A 13,022-nucleotide genomic window follows, 5' to 3' on the forward strand; every position below is an offset into this window, starting at 1 on the left:
AGTGTCGCGGTCCTGCAGCCGAACGCTGCGGGGCCGAAGGTTCGGGCGACCAAGGCGTTTGTGAGCGCGTAGGGGACAGGGGCTCGGCCCCTCCTGAGTTTGTCGGCGGGGGACCCACCCCAGGCCCGGGGAAGGGATGGGAGCGGCCGCACTTCAGGCCAGGCCGCGCGGTCTCCCCTGCACCGCCGCCCCCTGGACGAGGGCTGGACTCAAGGCGGTGGTCAGGGACTTCAGAACACAAGTAGAACCAGGCCGGGGCAGGGCCCGCGCTGTCCGGGTATGGCCCACCAAACGAACTTTCTCTTTAAGGGTCTGGGGAAGGGCCCCGCGCTGGGGGACCCCACTGCAGAACTTTTCGTGAGTGCTGCAAGGAGGGCTGCTTTGTAAAATAGAGGAGACATGAAGCGGGATCCTCAGAGGGTTGGGGATGGCACTGTGAGGATGGAGTTGGGACAGGCCTTTTTGCTTTGGTGGTTGTAGGGGTTACATTGGAAGATGGGCCAGCGGCAGAGCGGAGCATGCAGGGAAGAGGAAAAGGCCTTGGACCTGCAGCCCAGGTCGGATTTGGTGGTTACTGTCTAAATCTGAAGCTTTGGCCTGCCTTGACTCCCCACCCACCCAGGGCAGCTTGGACCTCTCTCTAGCCACCCTTGTCCCGAGGGGTCTGAGTGTCTCCCAGAATAAACCGGGCATTTTCTGCAGTGGAAGGATAAAAATGGAAGCGTTTACGCGCCTCCCAGACACTGGTATTAGGGCTCAAGAGCTCTACAGGTTGCCTAGGGAGGTAGGGGTGGAAGGGGTTCAGTTCCTCACTTTTCCATATGCTGAACACATTGGAATTAGCTCTTCGCAGCTCAGAATAGTGGAAGAGAAGAGGAGACATTCAGCCTGGGCGATCTGGGGCAGTGGAAAGTGGGGATACAGGGTCGGGGTGAAGGCAAGCGGCAGCACCCCCAGCATGGGGAAGAAGAGCTGTGGCCTGAGGCTGGCTCTGGCCTCTGCATCTCTAGGCCTTCTCTTGCAGCGGGTGGGTGGCTGGGTTTCCAGGGAATTTTGTATGAGTAAAATTTTCCCATGTCATTGGAGAGTTAGGGAGAGCTCCTCTCTTTCGGGGCCTTTTTTCCAAGCAGGTCCCCCTCACCCCGCTACAGGCTTCTTATCACTCAGGCTTCAATAAAGGCCATTCTGGGGGCTGCTTGCTGTAACCTAGAAGACAGAATTATCTAGGATCATTAGTAGGGTCATTTTTTTTTTCCTACTCTGCAGGCCAATTAATTTGAAACAACCTTCCATGGCCTTTTAACTGTTAGCATCACCACCGTAGTAACAGGCCCATAAACCCAGTCTGCCCCGCTCTAGTCCCAGGTTTTTAATAACTGCTGGCTCTTTTTTAAGGGGTTGGGTGGGGGGATTCCTACCTCAGTGATCCCTGCTGAGCCTGGCTGTTGTCTGTGGTCCAGAAGGTTCCTTTACCTGACTCACTCCTCTCAGATCACGTCCAAATGCCAGGGCAGGAGACCGACCTGGGTCCTCACCAGGTAAGTAGAGGCCTAGCTCTGAGCGACATTAAGGAAAAGATACAGAGACTGTTTTCTCTTTGGGTCTCCACATTCACTGAGTACAGTTAAGAAGTGTTCTTAACTGAGCTTTTGGGGAAAAATGTTCTTTACCCTTGACTACTTTTTCCTGCTATGCTTCACTTTTCCGTCATTTTAAATTAGTTTGTTTTAATTATGAATAGACTGCATACACACAGCAAATAGTCAAACAGAAATAGGATAGAAAATGAAAAGTAAAGGTCTCTCTTTCCTTGCCACCCTCCCCAAAAAGTTCCCACGGTTCCTAGGTTGCCCTTCCAGTGCTTTCTATACACATACAAGACTATTTGTATATTCCCTTATAAAAAAATGGAATAGTAGTAAGCAAATTGTCCTGCCACATACTCTTCTAATTTAATGTATCAACATTATCATATCACTTATATATGATCTTTCTTGTAGTTGCGTTACATCTCATAGTATGATTATACAGTAATATATTGAACTGATATAACCATGGATGATTATTTCCAGTTTTTCTGTGTGTGGTTGCCAACAATGCTTCAGTGAATATCCCTGTACATAGATCAGTATGTACTTGTGCAGGTACATCTGTGTGTGCTATTGTGAAATATATATTTGATTGTAGTCCCTGTTTCCTGACCTAAAGCTCTTAAATTCCTTGGAATTTCCAGAGTGTTGAAAATACCTTTTGTATGCTAATAAGATGGTTGGTGACTTGGAGCCCCCAGATAGCTTCAGGATGGGGGCTGGTCACCAGAAAGATCAAGGCAGGATTAGAAGGTTGGGGCTTTTAGTCCCACCCCCTCCCCCCAAACCTCCACAGAGAGGAGAGGAACTGAAGGTTAAGTTGAACACCAATGACCAATGATGTTATCAATCAGACATATGCAATGAAGCCTGTATAAAAGCCCAGAGGACAGGGTTTGTTGAGTTCTGGAGAGCAGAACATCAGGTTCCTAGACGGTGGCGTGCCCAGAGAGGATATGGAAGCGCCACAGCCCTTCCCATATTTCTTGCCCTGTGCATCTCTTCCATCTCGCTTTGTAATATGCTTTGTAATATCCTTGGTCATAAATGGGCAAACAGAAGTAAAGTGTTTCACTGAGTCTGTGATCCACTCTAGCAAATTAATCCAAACAAGGAGTGGGTCGCGGGAATTCCAGTTTATAGCTGGGCAGTCAGAGGTACAGGAGACAACCTACTACCTGGGATTGGCATCTGAAATGGGGGGCGGTCTCATAGGATCAAACCCTGAGCCCCTGCTATTTCCAGGTACCTAGTGCCAGAATTGAATTGAATTACAGGTCACCCAGCTGGTGTCTGTTGCAGAATTGCTTGGTGTATGGGGAAACATCCCCCACACATCTGGTGTTAAAAGTGTGCTGGCTGTGTGAGAGTGGGAGACAACACTTTGGTTTCTCCTATATCGCAATACTGGAATTAGATTCCTGGATGTGAAATTGCTGCAACTTTTTATGTCCTTGGTTGGATGAAGAAGCCTTGTGCTGTGACCTCCACTTTACCTACTCACACCCCTGCTTTTGTCCTCTGCAGTCAGGCCAGCTCCTCTGCAGGACTCAGTCCTGTTTATTGCCTTGAGGGTCACCATCATGGACCAAGCAGTTTCCCAGCGTGGATCCTGACCCTTCCTATACTCAGCCTCCAAACCCTTCTGTGGGGAGCTGGGGCTAAAGTCTATAAGCTGTGTTCCTGAGTCACTACTAGACTAGGAAGGAGCAAAGCATGGAGTCGTCCTGCTCTTTCAAGGACTCAGGAGGGGAAAATGGCAACTTGGTTAAGGAGAACTTCCTCTGAGTTCATCTATGGTGGCAGCACGGAGTTTTGTGATATGCCACTAGCATGCAGTGCTCAACCACAACTTTTAAAATTGTTATGGGCAAAGTACCAGGAAACTGCTAACTGGTTAAAATTTAATTTTGGCTGGTAAAATTTTCAGCCTTTATTTTTTTATTTTTGTTTTTGACAGAGTCTCACTCTGTTGCCCAGGCTGGAGTACAGTGGTATAATCTTGGCTCACTGTAACCTCTGCCTCCCGGGTTCAAGCAATCCTCCTGCCTCAGCCTGCTGAGTAACTGGGACTACAGGCGTGCACCACCATGCCCAGCTAATTTTTATATTTTTAGCAGAGACGGGGGTTCACCATATTGGCCAGGGTGATCTCAAACTCCTGTCCTCAAGTGATCTGCCCACCTAAGCCTCCCAAAATGCAGGGATTACAAGTGTGAGCCACCATGCCCAGCCAATTTTCAGCCTGTAGAGCAAGAATTCCTAACAAGCCTATGCCCATTAATCATGAATGTGCCCCACTCAGGGCACTGGATGTGTGGCTGTACAGACTGAGTTTTACCCATCTTTATAAATGATGCTACACTATTAAACTGTGATGCACTGGACATCTCTCATTTTTCTGTGGCTGACCAGCATGCAAACATTCTTTATGTTTGGGGCACTCCATCACTGTGAGAGTCTTAGGACCTTCTTTCCCACCATGAAGCATAAGGGGGCCAGATACTTGGTCTCCCAACCCCTCACAGCTAGGGTGGCTTGTGATCTGGCCAATGAGATTCTCCTTTTGGGAACTGTGAATCTTGATCAAATGGTGCAAAGACAGAAACACGTTAAACTTCATCTTCATGGTCGGGTTTCTAGAGACTGGTAGTACCTAGCAGTCACGGTGGAACCAGTGATGGTATCCTTTTTATTCCATGGTACCTGAAATCCTTACAATAAATTCTTCCACTTCAATCAGCCAGAGTGAGTTTGTCTTATTTACAGCCAAGAACTCTGACTCATGTACATGAAAACAAACACAAAACCAGAATGTCTTCCTTTGTCATTTCCCCCTCCAGATCTGGAGTGACTGTCATGTCACTTGAAGCTTTCACACATTGTTAGCTAGTGGCCTCTCTTCACCTTATCTCACTAAGGGGAACTGAGTATAGAGGCCTTGGTGACAGGTGCTGTGGGTGGCTGGTCTCAGTTATGGATGGGAGTGGTTGACAGGCACACCCTGTGTAAATAAAACCAGCAGATCACCGACACTTCAAATGAATGCTTTCTTCTTTTTCCAAACCATTTTCAGTACTGCTAGAGAAGAGGAAAATTTGGCAAATCTCATATCATCTCCTTTTGTACATGTTGTTTACATTCTGGTGGAAATGTTCATGAAGATGTCTCAATAGTGGGCAGAGAAAAACAAGAAAGCTGACAGCAAATGTTATCTGCCACATGCATTGGAGTCAACTCAATGCACTAGATTATGATTTTATGGAATCGTTATGTTGTAACTGGAAGGAAACCCAGAGAGTCATTTATTCATTTGTTTAGTGTTTATTGAGTGTCTGCTATATACCAGACACTATTTTAGATGCTGAGAATTCAATGGTTGCTAGAAGAGTTTCTGCTTTAGAGAGCTCTAAGTTTTGTGGACAGGACAAGTAAATGTTGTGAGATTGTCCAAATTTCACAAATGAGTAAAAGCCTCAGAATTGCAAAGGGAATTGTAGCAGACCTAAAAGCAGAATTGTGGCCTCCTGACTTCTCATTTTTCCCAAAAGAAGCTTTACTAGCTAAACTTGAATGGGAGCCAGGGTAACAGGGCACCCTCATGGCTGAGCTTTGGAGCAGCTTCTACAAGCACAGGAAATAAATCTCTCTCTCTCTCTCTCTCTCTCTCTCAGCTTACACATGCACAGAAAATAAATCTCCTCTCTCTGTCTCTCTCTCTCTCTCTTTCTCCCTCACCCCATATCCCCTGCACCCGCACCCCCCACCCCCGAACACGCACACTGCAGAACAAAGATAAACTATGTTTCAGATCTCAAAGGCTTGAACTTTGGTCCACAAAGTGGTGGCATAAGACAGACTTTATGCATTATGATAGCTATGTAATTCCTTGACCCTGGAGGTGATCAGATTAAGTTTTAAAATGCAAGATGTGATCACCCATCTTAAGTCTGTAATTGCCTGGCCACATCTGTTATTAATAGCAGTAAAACCATTATATCCCGAAGGGAAAAAAACACACCCTGCTACAGTACTTTCCCTAATGACCTCCCGTGGCGATTCACTCACAACTGAAGAGAAGAGAGATGCTTCCACATGTTTGAGCCCAAGCTGTGGCCATGTGCCTGCTAAAATTTCATGTTATTTCAGGATAAAGCCACTTTGTTTCTGTTCAATCAGGTGCATGTTTTTAATGACTGCGAGAGTTTCTTGGTAGGGCAGGAATAACACCAGTAATCATATCTAGCATTTCCTAAACACCTACTGAGGGCCAGACACTTCTCCTGTACTTTCTCACTTCTTACCACAGCCCTATAAATGTACATGCATTGTGGAAACAGACACATCTTCCTGACTCTTCCACTTGTTAGTCTGATGATAAAAGTTTTCTTCCTGTCCAGGTGTGGTGGCTCACCTGTAACTCCAGTGATTTGGGAGGCTGAAGCAGGAGGATCTTTGAGGCCAGAATTCGAGAACAGCCTGTACAACATAATGAGACCCTGTCTGTACACAAAATTTAAAAAAATTAGCCAGGCATGGTGGTACATGCCTCTAGTCCCAGCTACTTGGGAAGAGGGAGGTGGGAGGGAGGCTGAGGTGGGAGGATTACTTGAATCTAGGAGTTTCAAGCGACAGCGAGTTATGATTGCACCATGGCACTCCAGCCTGGGTAATACAGCAAGACTTTGTCTCCAAAAATAAAAATAAAAAATCTCTTTTCTTGTCTATAAAATGGGGATGATAGCAAAACTAATCAGGGTCGTTTTGAGACTGGATAAAATAATCCACATTAAAAGCACTAAGCACACAGCCTGGACCCATGCTAGTTACTTAATAAATATCAGCGACCACTATTAGGCTCATTTCCATTTTACCAATGAGAAAACAGATTGACAGAAGTTACAGAGCTTGCCCAAGGAAGGTCCAAACAAATGAGCCATAGTCCTGCCCTCAAGTTGTTTGGAGTCTATTTGAGGCACTTAAACATACTGGGTGCTGTAGGCACAGATAAGCACCAGGAGCCACTGAAGTGGGAGACAGGACATGGGGACAAAGCTTTTCAGGTCATTTTTATCTTGTTAATTATTCTAAAATTCCGGGGCGGGGGGTGAGGAAATTCAAGCATTACCATACCAAAGGGATATAGAGAAAAGTAGATTCCCGTTATCCCTGACACTAAATTCAAAGCAACCTCTGTTACTACTTCTGCAAGCGTCTATGTATATTCAAGCACACATGCATAATATATTTGTGATACATGTGCTTATATTATGTGTTTATTTGTGTATCATATATTTTTCAAAACTTTTTATTTTTTTAAAAGCTCATTTGTGTATTTTTTTAAAAGTTCTTTTAATCCCTTTAAAAATCTCAATGGTATCATGTTATTCATTACAACCTGCACCATATTTTTGCCTTTTTTTTTTTCAGTTAATAATACTTCATAAAGATTGATCCAGGGCAGGCACGATGGCTCATGCTGAGAGGCCAAGGCAGACAGATCACGAGGTCAGGAGTTCCAGACCAGCCTGTCCAATGTGGTGAAACCCCATCTCTACTAAAAATACAAAAATTAGCTGGGCATGGTGGAGAGCACCTGTATTCCCAGCTACCTGGGAGGCTGAGGCAGGAGAATTGCTTGAATCTGGGAGGTGGAGGTTGCAGTGAGCCGAGATCGCGCCACTGCACTCCAGCCTGGGCGACAGAGCAAGACTCTGTCTCAGAAAAAACAAAAAAGATTGATCCATATCATTACATTTAGATCTATTTCATTCTTTAAAAATGACCGCATGGTGTTGCATTGTGTGGTGATACTGTAATTGATTCAACCAATTCCCTATGGATGAGTATTTAGGTTGTTGTAGTTTTTCGCTGCTATAAACCGACAGATAGCCTTGTATATGTGTTTTTGCAAACACACATGTGTATGTCTATTGGAGGACTTCTTAGAAGTGTAATTCACTGGGTCAAAAGTTATGTGCATAGAAGTGACGGACATTGCCAAATTTTCCTCACTTTCTCCAATTGAGAGGTTTATCACTTTATATTCCCTCCATAATGTTTATGAGTATGTTCAGGCTAGTTTTATATATATATAGTTATGTGACATTGGACAAGCAATTCTAAGTAGCATTACTTCTTTCTATTTATGGACTTCACTAGTTTGATTGAGTGCTACGTTTATGAGGCCAAGGTCATGAATTTGTGTACTAAGTAGTCAATTCGTTTGCCATATCCTTATCAAGGTCACTTCTTTCCACAGTCTGTAAGTCACAATAGGAATCAGAAGAGAAAATGGACAGATAGGCATTGCATTGGTAGCTTCCTCCTACACCATGTGTATTCATCATGGTATCCCCAGAGGCTAGCATCATGACGTAAAGACTGAAAGGATTAGGGGGATTCAGGTATTGATTATACTAAATATCTGTTCAGTGGTTTATATAATTTGCGTTTCATTCATTTAGAGAACATGTCAACTTGTGTTAGATACACAAGGCAGGTTCATACTCCAAGCTGTGACACAGCCATCTAAAATAGGTAATTTAAGCCCTCATTTAATTGGCTATGTTATTTTCCTTTGGTCTAAATGAAAAGTTAGATTACCATTTTAAATACACGAACATACATGTTTAATATACTCCATTAACTTATTCCTCATCATAGTTTTTTTTAAATCTCTGTCACATCAAATTTAAAGAAAAGTCCACTCCTTTGCAATAACTTCATCACCAGGTTACTCAGAAGAAGCTATGCAGATGCTCAGAGTGCCACCAGCCTTTCTGAACATCAGCACATTAAACCTAGGATCCCTGCTTCTAAAAATTCTGGAAACCTGTCACATCCAATATGCATTAAGAGGGTTTTGTAAAGAGCTTATTGTCAGTGATGTATGTGGATTAGTAAACCATCTGCAGGAAGCCCAGATGTTTTCAGGGACCTGTTTGCACCAAGACCACAGCAACTTATTACTCACACAACATTCCTGGGTAATTATGTAGGTGGTGAGCACTGAGCCACTCTGGTTTCTCCAGCTTCATCTTGGTGGAACTGCTTGCTAGTCAAGGATTTCCCTAAGGTTGATCAATATCACAATGAAAACCAGAGCCAAGATTAGGAAATAGGTGAGAGCGGCAGGAATAGGAAGCTCTGAAGGGATCTCTACCTGGTGCACAGTAAAAAGAAGCATTGGAGGCCTCGTGTCATATGGAAATACAAGCCTGGGGTCAGAGCGATGGTCCCTCTCCCACAACAGACATGCACACCCAGTTCATCTGGGAGTAAAAATCAGGAAAAGAGCCAATCTGCAGGAAGAAAGGAAGTGATTCAGAGCAGCGGGCAATTGTCAACACCAAACCAGTTCCCAGGAATTCCTCTAAGCATGATATGGGGTGTGTGGTTTAAGCTGCCCTTTGACTCCAGAGCCCTTTGTCCAAGTGTGACAAAATATCAGCAAAGGGTGACATGAACTACAGCCGCCACCCTCGGGTCAGGCATTGGGGGAATAGTGTGAATTCTTTCTGACAGGCAGATAGTCCTATTGTCTACTTTTCAAGGCATTTCACAGGGCTTAATTAGTCAATCCCCACACCACTGCTACTGGGAAAGAGAGGTCGGTGTTACTATTATTCCAAGTTTACTGCTGAGAAACTAGCACACAGATCGTGACTGCTACAGAGTATCTATATAGGAGGACCTTAGGGACAGCAATCTGCTAAGAAGTGGGGCAGTGTGGACAGTGGCTGGAGTATGTCTTGAAGTTGTGCTTGCAGAGCATTTTTTTAAAAAAATAAAATTAAGAAAACCTCAACTATGCCCGGTCCCTTCCTGTCACTGCAGTATTGGCACCATGATTGCCTGAGGGCCGTACCAGTGTTAGCATTGGGTGAGGGTGAGAGTTGCCTGGCCCCTCTGCTCTTTGTTAGAACTCCCCATGTGGCAGTGTATGACCCCACCTCCTTCATAGACTCACGGCACCTCGGTGTTGTAAAGGACCTTGGACACTAACCAGTCCAATTCTCCATTAAAGGCGACACAAAGGAACCATCAGAAGATAGAAAAACGAATCATGGCAGTTGCTTGGTAACTGAGAGTGATGATTTCCATATGCAAGAACTGTACTCAATGAACTTGAGAAGTGTGAGCATGTGTGCATGTGTGTGTATATGTAAGGAAGGGGGACTCATTTTCTGCTGCTTTCCCGATCATTTTGATAATATGTAGGACACAAAAAGTTAAAATAAAATGTCTTCATTTTAACACAGTTAATTATAATCCTCCAGTAAAAATCGTACAGAATTTGGCAGTTAAAGGAACAAAGTCTAGAAGGAAAAAAACTATGACTGGTTCGGCTGAAGGTATTTTGTTCCTTTGCTCTGAAGTGGCAAAAATTGGTTTCTTTCAGCGTGATGGTGGTTAATGATGTTAGTGTTGCTGGTTTAATAACAAACGTTAACAATTTTACTTGTAAACCTGGTTCTCCAGGAAGCTCCCATTTTTGATTCCCTTTAAACTTTGTTTTGCTTTAGCACTTTGGGGTTCCTTTTGGGCTGTATTCCTTTGTCCTAATTGGCACTCCATGAGTATGTTCGCTTGGTTTGTATTTGCTTGGTCTGCCCTCTCTTTCTCTGGCCATGGCCCCTACAGCACCTTTTACAGTGTTTAACAGACCCTTCAAAGGCCAGGATGCTCAGGCATGTGGCCTTTTGATTGGCAGAGTTGTCCTAGATTAACAGTGGTGTTGTCTGAATGCATATGTAGCATTTTGACTCCATGCAATAAGAAAGAGCTTAATCTTTATATGGATAGCCCTCAAAAGGGAAGACTTGACTTACAATGCATGTAGCTCATTCTGCAGCTCTGTTATAATAATTCGACTTGGAAAACAAGGCCTTCATCAATTCCATCTACATACAGCCAGCCACAGCTGGTTTGTTTGTTTTTTTTTTTTTTTAAAGGCTCTGTTTGTCTTTGTGCTCGTGTCACTGTAAAGAGCTCATGGAAAGCAAAGGTCCGTCTGGGTCTTTCTTTATCTCTTGATGGCCAAGAGGGCCAAAGAGGAAGAGCCTGTTGACCTTCCCCGAGGTCCACATTTCCTCTTGCCTCTTCATCCCTCCGGAGATGCTCCCATCTGGGCAGCCCATGGGAACATCTCCATGAGGGGCTGTGTGGCTCTGTGGCCTCTGGGTTTGGTTTGGGTCAACCCTGTCTGCTCTGCTCCATCGAGAATCATGTCATGATTGGTATTTCGTCATCCTTTCACAGTTCCTCCTGTTCTCTGGGCTCTCTGGGTTTTCCCTTTTCCTTCCCTGCCCAAACCCACAGAGTCTAATCAGTACCCAACAGAGCTTTATTACACACTTGGCTTTCTCAGTGACAACTTAATGAAAAGGGACCTTAACTCCCCTTCTTGTTTCTTCCCATCCATTTCCTTAACCTCGACTCCACCCCGTGTGAACTTGCTGTGATAAATGGTACGGTTTGCTCTCTCCATCTCTGGCCTGTTGAGGTCTGGAAACAATCAACTCGCCTGACACTTATTTCCATAGCTAAACCTGTCTAAATCAAGTTGTGGTCTTCTGTGCTTCGCTGGATATTTGTTTTCTTAACTCTGAAATGTGCCTCCTCCTCACCATCCCCCTCCATCCTGTGTGTTTTGTTTATTCAACGTGGGTGGTTGACAATATAAAAGGCAGAAAATGATCAGTTAGGACTCCAAAGAGTTCAGAAGGAGGAAAAGGAAGGGCACAGGAGGGCAACGAGAGAGGGATTGGGCCACTCGGAAATCTTCTGTCTGACAAGGGCCTTGCCAGTCGGTTGCCTGGGACACATGTCTGCAGAGCTGACTGACTAAATGCTGCCTCATGTCCATAACAACCTGTTTTGTGAAATACAATACCCTCCCTCCCCTGCCCCACCAATGTCTGTCAATTCTTTTTTTGTTTTTTTGAGACGGTGTCTCGCTCTGTCACCCAGGCTGGAGTGCAATGGTGCCATCTTGGCTCATTGCAACCTCCACCTCCCAGGTTCAAGTGATTCTCCTGCCTCAGCCTCCTGAGTAGCTGAGATTACAAGCATGCACCACCACACCTGGCTAATTTTTGTATTTTTAGTAGAGACGGGGTTTCATCATGTTGGTCAGGCTAGTCTTGAATTCCTGACCTCGTGATCCACCTGCCTCGGCCTCCCAAAGTGCTGGGATTACAGGCTTGAGCCACAGCACCTGGCCGTCTGCCAATTCTTTATTGGTCTTTTTCCTTAGGATTCACTTTTTCTTTTTTCCAGAAGGGATCTTTATTTTATTGTTGCAAATAGCTGAAGTGGTCTACCTTCTTTTAAAAGGTATGGTAAAATATACATAACATAAAATGTAACCATTTTAAAGTGTACAATTCAGTGACATCAAATACATTCACAATACTATGCAACCATCACCACTATTTCCAGAACTTTCTCATTATCCCAAAGGAAAACTCTATACCCATTAAACAATATCCCCCCATCCCTTGGTAACCTCTATTCCACTTCTGTCTCTATGAAGTTGCCTGTACTAGGTAACGAAATGTATTCGGTTGGTACAAAAGTAATCACAGCTTTTGCCATTAGTGATTTTTGCCATTAAAAGTAATGGCAAAGGCTGGGCGTGGTGGTTCACACCTGTAATCCCAGTACTTTGGGAGGCCGGTGGATCACCTGAGGCCAGGAATTTGAGACCAGCCTGGCCAACATGGCGAAATCCCATCTCTACTGAAAATACAAAAGGTTAGCTGGGTGTGAAGGCGAGCACCTGTAATCTCAGCTACTTGAGAGACTGAGGCAGGAGAATCGCTTGAACCTGGGAGACGAGGCTGCAGTGAGTGACAGTGAGTGAGATCAGGCCATTGCACTCCAGTCTGGGTAACAAGAGTGAAACTCTGTCTCAAAAAAAAAAAAAAAAAAAAAAGGAATGGCAAAACCGCGATTACATTTGCACCAACCTAATAGTTTTGAAGACTTGGGTTTCTTAAACTCATAGCAATTGGCTGGAAGCCTCAAGGCACTTCTATTAGACTGCTGAGTGACCATTCTGGGGACTGAGTTTTTCCCTAAGTAATCCAGGAAACAGCCATCATTCACCTGAATTACTCATACTATGGCTCCTAGCAAACAGTTTGACTTTTTTCTTGTTATGCACAAAGCCATCATTTCTTCCTTCCCTTCCTTATGGGAATTTTCTAAAAGTTTACTAAAAATTCGTCTGTCATAAAAAGGTGTCTTGTTATGGACCTTAGGAGATGATTTTAGTAACTGGTTTAGAAACAAATTCTCTTCATTCCACTCTTTAAAAGAAATTGTGTGAATATATACAATGTAAAGTTTACTATTTTAACCAGTTTTAGGCATACAGCTCTGTGGCATTAAGTACATTCACATTGTTATACAACCATCACCAAC

Source organism: Mandrillus leucophaeus, unplaced genomic scaffold (assembly GCF_000951045.1).
Source record: "Mandrillus leucophaeus isolate KB7577 unplaced genomic scaffold, Mleu.le_1.0 Scaffold147, whole genome shotgun sequence".
Lineage (NCBI taxonomy): Eukaryota > Metazoa > Chordata > Mammalia > Primates > Cercopithecidae > Mandrillus > Mandrillus leucophaeus.